The 6,656-nt window shown below is 59.7% G+C and overlaps 1 protein-coding gene across 10 annotated transcripts in view; it reads left to right on the top strand.

Annotated features, from left to right (window-relative positions):
* Nucleotides 1–6,656, top strand: part of TRIM66 (tripartite motif containing 66) — a 60,940-nt gene that overhangs the window by 18,401 nt on the left and 35,883 nt on the right. For 2 of the 10 annotated variants that reach the window (XR_014814446.1, XM_084974772.1), the window contains exon 1: nt 624–1,385. The exons of 5 other annotated variants lie outside the window; for them this stretch is intronic. The gene's annotated coding sequence lies outside the window, so the exon portion shown is untranslated. Of the gene's footprint in view, nt 1–530; nt 1,386–1,604; nt 1,640–6,656 lie in introns of those variants that run through there. 3 more of the 10 variants (XM_084974775.1, XM_084974773.1, XM_084974776.1) reach the window with 3 other exon arrangements.

Raw genomic sequence — 6,656 nt, forward strand, 5'->3', positions numbered from 1 at the left:
CCATGGTCCAGCACGGCAGAAAGGGGCCTGACCTTAAGAGGCTCTGGATGGCACAGAAAGTGGCGTATAGGCAAGACAGGATGTGGCAGCTGCCCTCGCCCTCCTCCTGTTCTCAGTCCCCTGTGCTTCTCACACCACCACTCCCTCAGCACCGCACCTGGGCCACGTCCTGTTGATGCTCTTTGGAGAAGCCTGGGTCCCTTTCTTTCCCTTTCTCCCCTGGTTCGGGCTCCCGTGAACACTCCACGGGGCGAGCCTCCCGCGCGCCCAGCCCCCGTCTGCGGTCCCCGATCATCACAGAGCCCGGCCCTGGCCGTGGCCGCAGACCCTTGCCGGGCGGCCTTCGCTTGGCGGTCGAGGCGCCTTCGCCCCCGCGTCTGTCCAGGCTCCTTTCCCGTCACTCCCCTTCTGCGTTTTTGCCGGTTTCCTGGGCACGTAGCCTTGTCCCAGCCCCATCTCTTCCCTTGCATTTGACCTGTTTCTCCTCCCCCTTCCTCGCCCTGCTTGTGCGTGACGGTGTCTCCCTGGGGGGAGGGAGGCTGAGCTGCCGAGGGACACCCCGCGGGACCTCTGCGCCTTGTGCGTGTGAGGTCCCAGTCCTCCGCCGTGACGGCCGCTTGGTCACTATGGCAACTGGCCGTGACGTCACAGGGCAAGGACTTCAGGTGAAGTGGCAGGAGCAGGTGAGTGTGGAGGCGGCAGACCGTCACGTCTGTCGAAGCCCCCCCCGCCCCCACCCTCCTTCCGTGCCGGGGGCACGGAGGGCGGTCTCGGGCTCCTGCGGATTTTTGAGATGCTGTGGGGAGAGCGTGTGCCGGGCATCTGCGTGCTGCAGTGGCGTGGGGCTGACAGAGTGTGTCAACTTGAGCTCTGGCGGTGCAGGCACGGCTGCCGCGTGAGCCTGTTATTCCTTTCTGGATTGCTATTTTGATCCTCAGATTGCATCATTCTTCCTACGTATAAACAGGGGGTCCCCAGGGCCGTGCAGCCACTCACTTCTCTCCCAACACTGTTGTTGTGATGCGCTCTATTTAAATGAGCTGCCGGATCGGGGCAGGCTCCGGCCCCACACGAGCACTGTCATTTGGGGAACATGGAGGGCGGAAGGATTTCTGGATCGAGTCCTGGGAGGCTGAGAGGGACGGCCTCCTGAGCTGTGCAGAGGGCGGCAGAGCTAGTGTCTGAAAGTTGAAAATCTCCTTTTCTGCCTTCTGAGCTTCTGTTCCAAGGCACCCAGAGGATTAGGAAGGAGCTGCAGCCAGGAAGAGAGTCGCCTCTTTGAGGTCTCCCTCTTGCTGTTCAGTTTGGGAAAAATACTGCAGAGCCTTGGAGATAAACAGGAACAGGAGGAGTCAACCCAGCCCTTTCTTGCAGAAGCGGCTCAGGTGAGCGGGAGGAAGGCAGCCCCGGCTGAGGGTGCGTCAGGGACAGCAGAGAGGACCCGGCTGCGCCCCCTTCCCCGCCCGGGACCCCGCTCCCTGAGGCTCGGGCCCCGCGGCCCAGCGGGCGGCAGCCCCTGGGTGGGCATCCCTGGGCCCTTGGTGGGCATCGTCCCCTGGAGCCTGCGGTGGTCTCACCTGTCGCTCTTCCGCCTTCTCCCCCAGGCGTTGCTCTCATCACAGGGCAGCAGGCGCCACAGGTAAGCCTGCTGGCAGCCAGGGGCGGGAGCAGAATCACCTTAGGATCAGAGTCTGTTTTTCAGTAGGGACTGGGCGTCGGGGGAGTGGGTGCTGCCTGGTTCTCCGAGGTGGTGCTGCTCTGAGCTGTGGGCTAGAGGAGGGCTTTGGGGGCTTGTGTGGTGGGGGTCTTATCCGATGCCAGTACCGGGGTGGGGGGGAGCGGGCTGCCTTGGGTGGGAGGACAGGGGTGGTTAGTGAGGATGCCAGCCCGCCAGGGGTTTTTCCTCCCTGTGTCATGTCTGCTAGGGGCGTGTGGAAGTGGCCTGTCTCACTTGTGGCTGTGGAGGTCATCGGGGGCTGCCCAGTGGCTCAAGGCGCCACCTCTGATGGACCAGGATCCACAGGGTTTGGCTGTGTCCCTCCCTCTCTCCGGGCCTCCTGGTCACCGTCTTTATGGTGAGAGGCTTGGGTAGATGAACGGTGAAAAAAGCTAGCTCTTTGTCCAGCTTTGGTTCTACAGGTGAGAGCATCGGGCTCCTCCAGACGGTGCCGCTGCTCCATGGGAGTCAGAGCTTGGGCCCCAGCTGCAAAGTTTCATGGAGCCCTGGACAGAAGCTCTGGAATGAAGGCTTCTTAACCCTCAGAGGGTCGCCTAGCACTGAGCTCGAGCTTGGGCACCCGGGGTCTGTGTGCCCCTGCCTGCCGGGCTGAGCTGACCCCTCGCGGGCTTCGGCGTCAACCTTGGGGTTTCTCTCCCACCACAGCCCAGGCCCAGGTCGCCCTGGCGCTGCCGTTCACGCCGGGGCTGGGCTAGCCGGCCGTGGCCTCCCTTGCTGCCCCGCTGAGTCCTGGCTCAGCACAGTCTCTTGGCCCGGCAGCAGTCATTGAAGTCCCGAAGCCCAGGCTGCACTCTGAGCCTGCAGGGGTCCTTCCGCCGAGCTGGGGGCTAGGGAGGCGGCCCCTGAGCCTCCAGTTCCCCAGCAACCCCCAGGGCGCTGTCTGCTGGGCACCACCCGTCTCTTCTCTGCCAGCAGGGAGACACCTGACAGCTGCATGCAGAGTCTTCCTTCACTGCTGGAGCCTCTGTAGACGTGTGAGCCGCTTTCTCAGCAGCGTGGTTCAGGGGGCAGGTCTTCCAGGCTCAGCCGCAGTGGAAAGGGTGCTTTCTCTGTGGTGCTGCTCCTCAAGCTTGTTTATGCATTGTAATTGCCTGGGGAATTTTAAAAATATTGGCTCCCACCTCCTGAAACTGATTTAATTGATACGGGAGGTGGAATGGACATCAGGACATTTTTAAAGTGCCTCATATGATTCAAATACGTAACAGGGCCTGATAACCACTGATCTGTGGGATGCAGCCGCCCCCAGATTTGTTTTCTTTAGGCAGAAAAACTCGGCTTCACTTGCCTTTTCTCCAAGATCCTGTTTCTTAGACTTTAAGCACAGCCCTGGTTGGCTCCGGCTCCTCCTGCCTTCTGGGTTCAAAGCTGGGGCCCGGTTATCATTGCAGTCGGATCATTATTACGGAACATTTTATTTATAATCAAATTGTTTAGTTAATTGAAATACAATTGCCTTGTTTATTTACACTTGCGTTAGAGAGGAGTATAGCATAACAGACAGGGCTGGGTTTTCGAGGTGGGTAGACCGGGTTCCAGTTGTAGTTCGGCCTGCTTTCCATGGTCTTCAACAAGCGACAGCTTCTTGGAGCCTCAGTCTACGCAGTCATGAGGTGGGGCCAGTGCCGGTCCCGTCTCGGGCTGGTCCAGTGATTAAATGAGACAGGTAAGGTGCCTGGTGGTGGTCGAAGAAGGATGCCTCATATCTCCCCGGGGGTCAGAAGTGCTCACTCCTGAGAGAGCAGAGCCGCTCCCCGGGGCCCTGGGTTCCCAGGGGTGCTGCCGTTCCTGGGACTTCATTCTGGAAGCAGAAGCCCCACCTCTTTTGGGGACGGTTGTGTGGCCTTTGGGCCTGGTCCCACATTTCTCAGAATCGATTTTCCTGTGTATGAACTAAAAGCTTAATGCCATTGCTTGAATAATTCAAGTAGAAAGAATGGAGCAATATATCTAAATGATATCTTATGTAATAATGTGATTTAAATGTGCATTAGTAACTAAATGGATGTTAGATCTTGTGAGCCAGTATTTGGTTATTTTATATGGATCCACAGCCCTATGGGTTCAGGTAGCCCAGTTGTCTAAAAAAACCCTGTTTTAGTATCCTCATGAAAAATGGGGAATCCTCTTTAAGAAACAAAAAGCTCAAGGTTGTCACAGCTTGAGGGGGATGAGGGACCTTCTGAGGGAAGGTAGGATTTCCGGGCAGAAGGTGTGACACAGGAGAGCACGTGTCCTCTGCGTCCACTCTGGCCTGCAGCTGCCCTGGGGCCTGTGCACGCGCCGCAGCCGCCGTTCTGCTTTCTGCTCTGCTGCCACGGCCGCTCCTCTGCCGACCCGAGGGGCTGGTAGGTCCAGGCGTCCCCTCAGCCACTGGCCTGTCCCCTGACGTGCGGGCGAGGTGGAGGCCTGGTTGCTGTGGGCAGCGGAAGGACGTTGGGGAAGCCACACGGTTCAGCAAGAAGGGAGCCCTCCCCCAGGGCTGCACAGCCAGTGCCCTCCCAGGCCTGGAGCCCGCCTCTCCCACCTCCCCGCCTGCCCCGGGCACCACGCCTCTGCTCTGGGTCCGACCCGATCCTTACTTTCCTCGGCTGGCTTGTGTCCGCCCCGCCTCCACGTGGCTTTGCCCTCCTGTCCCTGGCCGTGAGCGCAAGAGCTCACAGGGACCGCACGAGCCCAGGAGAAACAGAGCGGTCTGATCTGCTCACAAGCACGCCACATCCTTTAGCACCCGCCGTGGATTCGTGTTGCGTGTAGACTCACGGACAGACGCTCGCGTGCAGCGTGCCGTTTGTCGTCCTGGAAGCCTCTCCAGGGTGCTGTGCGATCCCAGAGGGGGAGTAACGGGCTCGTCCTGAGGGAAAACAGCCCGGCTTCCCAAAGGGTCCGAAAGGCTGAGGGGGGGTTGATCTGAAGAGGAGGGAGGAGCGGGGGCGACGCTTCCACACCCACAGCTGCGCAGAGGCGGGGGCGGCCGGGCCGGGCCGGGCGGGGCGAGGCCGCTGAGCGTGGGGCAGGCGGAGCCGAGACGGCGCGGGGGTGAGGGCGACTCGGAGGGACCCGAGCCCCACGCCGAGGAGGCGCAGGGTGCGCGGCGCGGCCGTGTCTGATCTACTCCGTTGTTTCTCTGTTTCTCAGGATGCTGCCGAGGCTGTGTTACTATGACTCATGTTGCAGCATCTGGTCCCAGGGAGTTGGAAGCTTTGTGAAAATTACTTGCAGCAATTAGAGCAGCATTTCTGACCTGGGGGTAGACGAGGAGGGTCTCCCCTGGGCAGCCAGGTGGAAGGGCGGGTTGTCACGTGGTGCCCCCCCCCCGACACTCCCGCCGGTGGCCAGCGTGCTTCTCCACCCTCCTTGGCAGGCAGGAGAGCCCGAGGAGACGGCAGAGCCAGTTGTGTCACTGAGTCCGCAGCTCTGTGAGGCCCGGGGGAGGCCTCTTTTCGGAGGGGTGGAGGTGGAGGGGAGGAGGAGTGTTGAACTATTGTTTTGCATGATTTTGTAGATCTTTTTCTTTCCAGGATATATGAGGTAGCTTTTGCTGCATTAAAACGAGACAAAACAAAACAAAAACCACCCCAAACTTAGTGGTTAATACACCAACCAAGGAGTTCCCCGGTGGCTCAGCCCTGGCGTGGGTTGTCACTCCTGTGGCTTGGGTTGCTGCTGTGGCCTGGATTCAGTTCCCGGCCTGGAGACTTCTACATGTCACAGGCCTGGCCCCCAAAGAAAATAACATTAACTTAGAAAAAACGACCCGGCAGCCACGCTTGCTGTGTGACTCTGCAGGCCGGCAGCTCGGGCCGGGATCCTCCGGCTGGTTCCGGGCTGGGTTGGGTTTGACTTGCGCGTCGGTGTCCGGCGGTGGGTCACCTGGGGCTCCCTGGTTTGTGCTGGTTCAGGTGGGGACAGCCGAGACAGCCGAGGCGCTCCCCACGCGGGTTCTCATCCTAACCGGGGGCGGTTCACACGGCCGTCCCAGAGTCCTGACAGCCAGAGCAGAGCCGTAGGAAGCCGCTCGAGGACTAGGCTTAGAGTTTGTTCAGTGTCATTTCTGCTGCCTGTTGACTGAAGCACGGCATGAGTGCAGCCCAGCCTCAAACGGTGGAGCGTAGACTCCACTTTTAATGGTTAGGATTGCAAAGGCGCGAGGCATTTGCTGAGGGAGGGGAAGCATGCGGGGCCACTCTGGGCCTCTCAGACTGTCTGACTTTATCGCTCGGGAGAGTGGGTTGGTGAGGCTCCGGCCTCACCGTGACGGATGTGAGAAATCTTTGGAATTCCAAGTCAGCGCTCGTGGAGGATCCTGTGACTCCCCAGTTATTATTTAATTTAATCATCATAGCCACTCTTATTTGCCTTTTCTGTTTCTTTTTGTCTTTTTTGTCTTTTTAGGGCCGCACTCGCGGCATATGGAGGTTTCCAGGCTAGGGGTTGAATCGGAGCTATAGCCGCCGGCCTACACCACAGCCACAGCAACGCAGGATCTGAGCCACGCCTGCAACCTACACCACAGCTCACGGCAATGCCGGATCCTTAACCCATGGAGCGAGGCCAGGGATCAAACCTGCAACCTCATGGTTCCTAGTCGGACTCGTTTCCACTACACCACGATGGGAACTCCCCCTTTTCTGTTTCACCTAGGGAGAAACGAGGGCCCAGTTTTGAACTTAGTGAGGTTGAGTGACTTGTGCGACCCGGGTCTCGGAGTGGTCGACCTGGCGTTTGCTGGGATGTCCGACTGCCTGCCCGCAAGTCTAGAGCAGCTGCCACTGTGTCATTTCGGTGCTGGGAGGCGGAGAAGACTGGAGGTACTGCCGCACTCCCTGCCGTGGCAGCCCCTGTCCGGATGGTCCTTGTCCCCTGGCGTGCGTGCCTGGCCCTTCTCAGGAGGCCCTTCTTGCCCCCAGTGGGGCCC

This window comes from Sus scrofa, chromosome 9 (genome assembly GCF_054392235.1).
Source record: "Sus scrofa isolate SSC_HxYL_T2T_F1_AM1 chromosome 9, Sscrofa_HxYL_maternal_Yorkshire_Landrace_v2.0, whole genome shotgun sequence".
NCBI lineage: Eukaryota > Metazoa > Chordata > Mammalia > Artiodactyla > Suidae > Sus > Sus scrofa.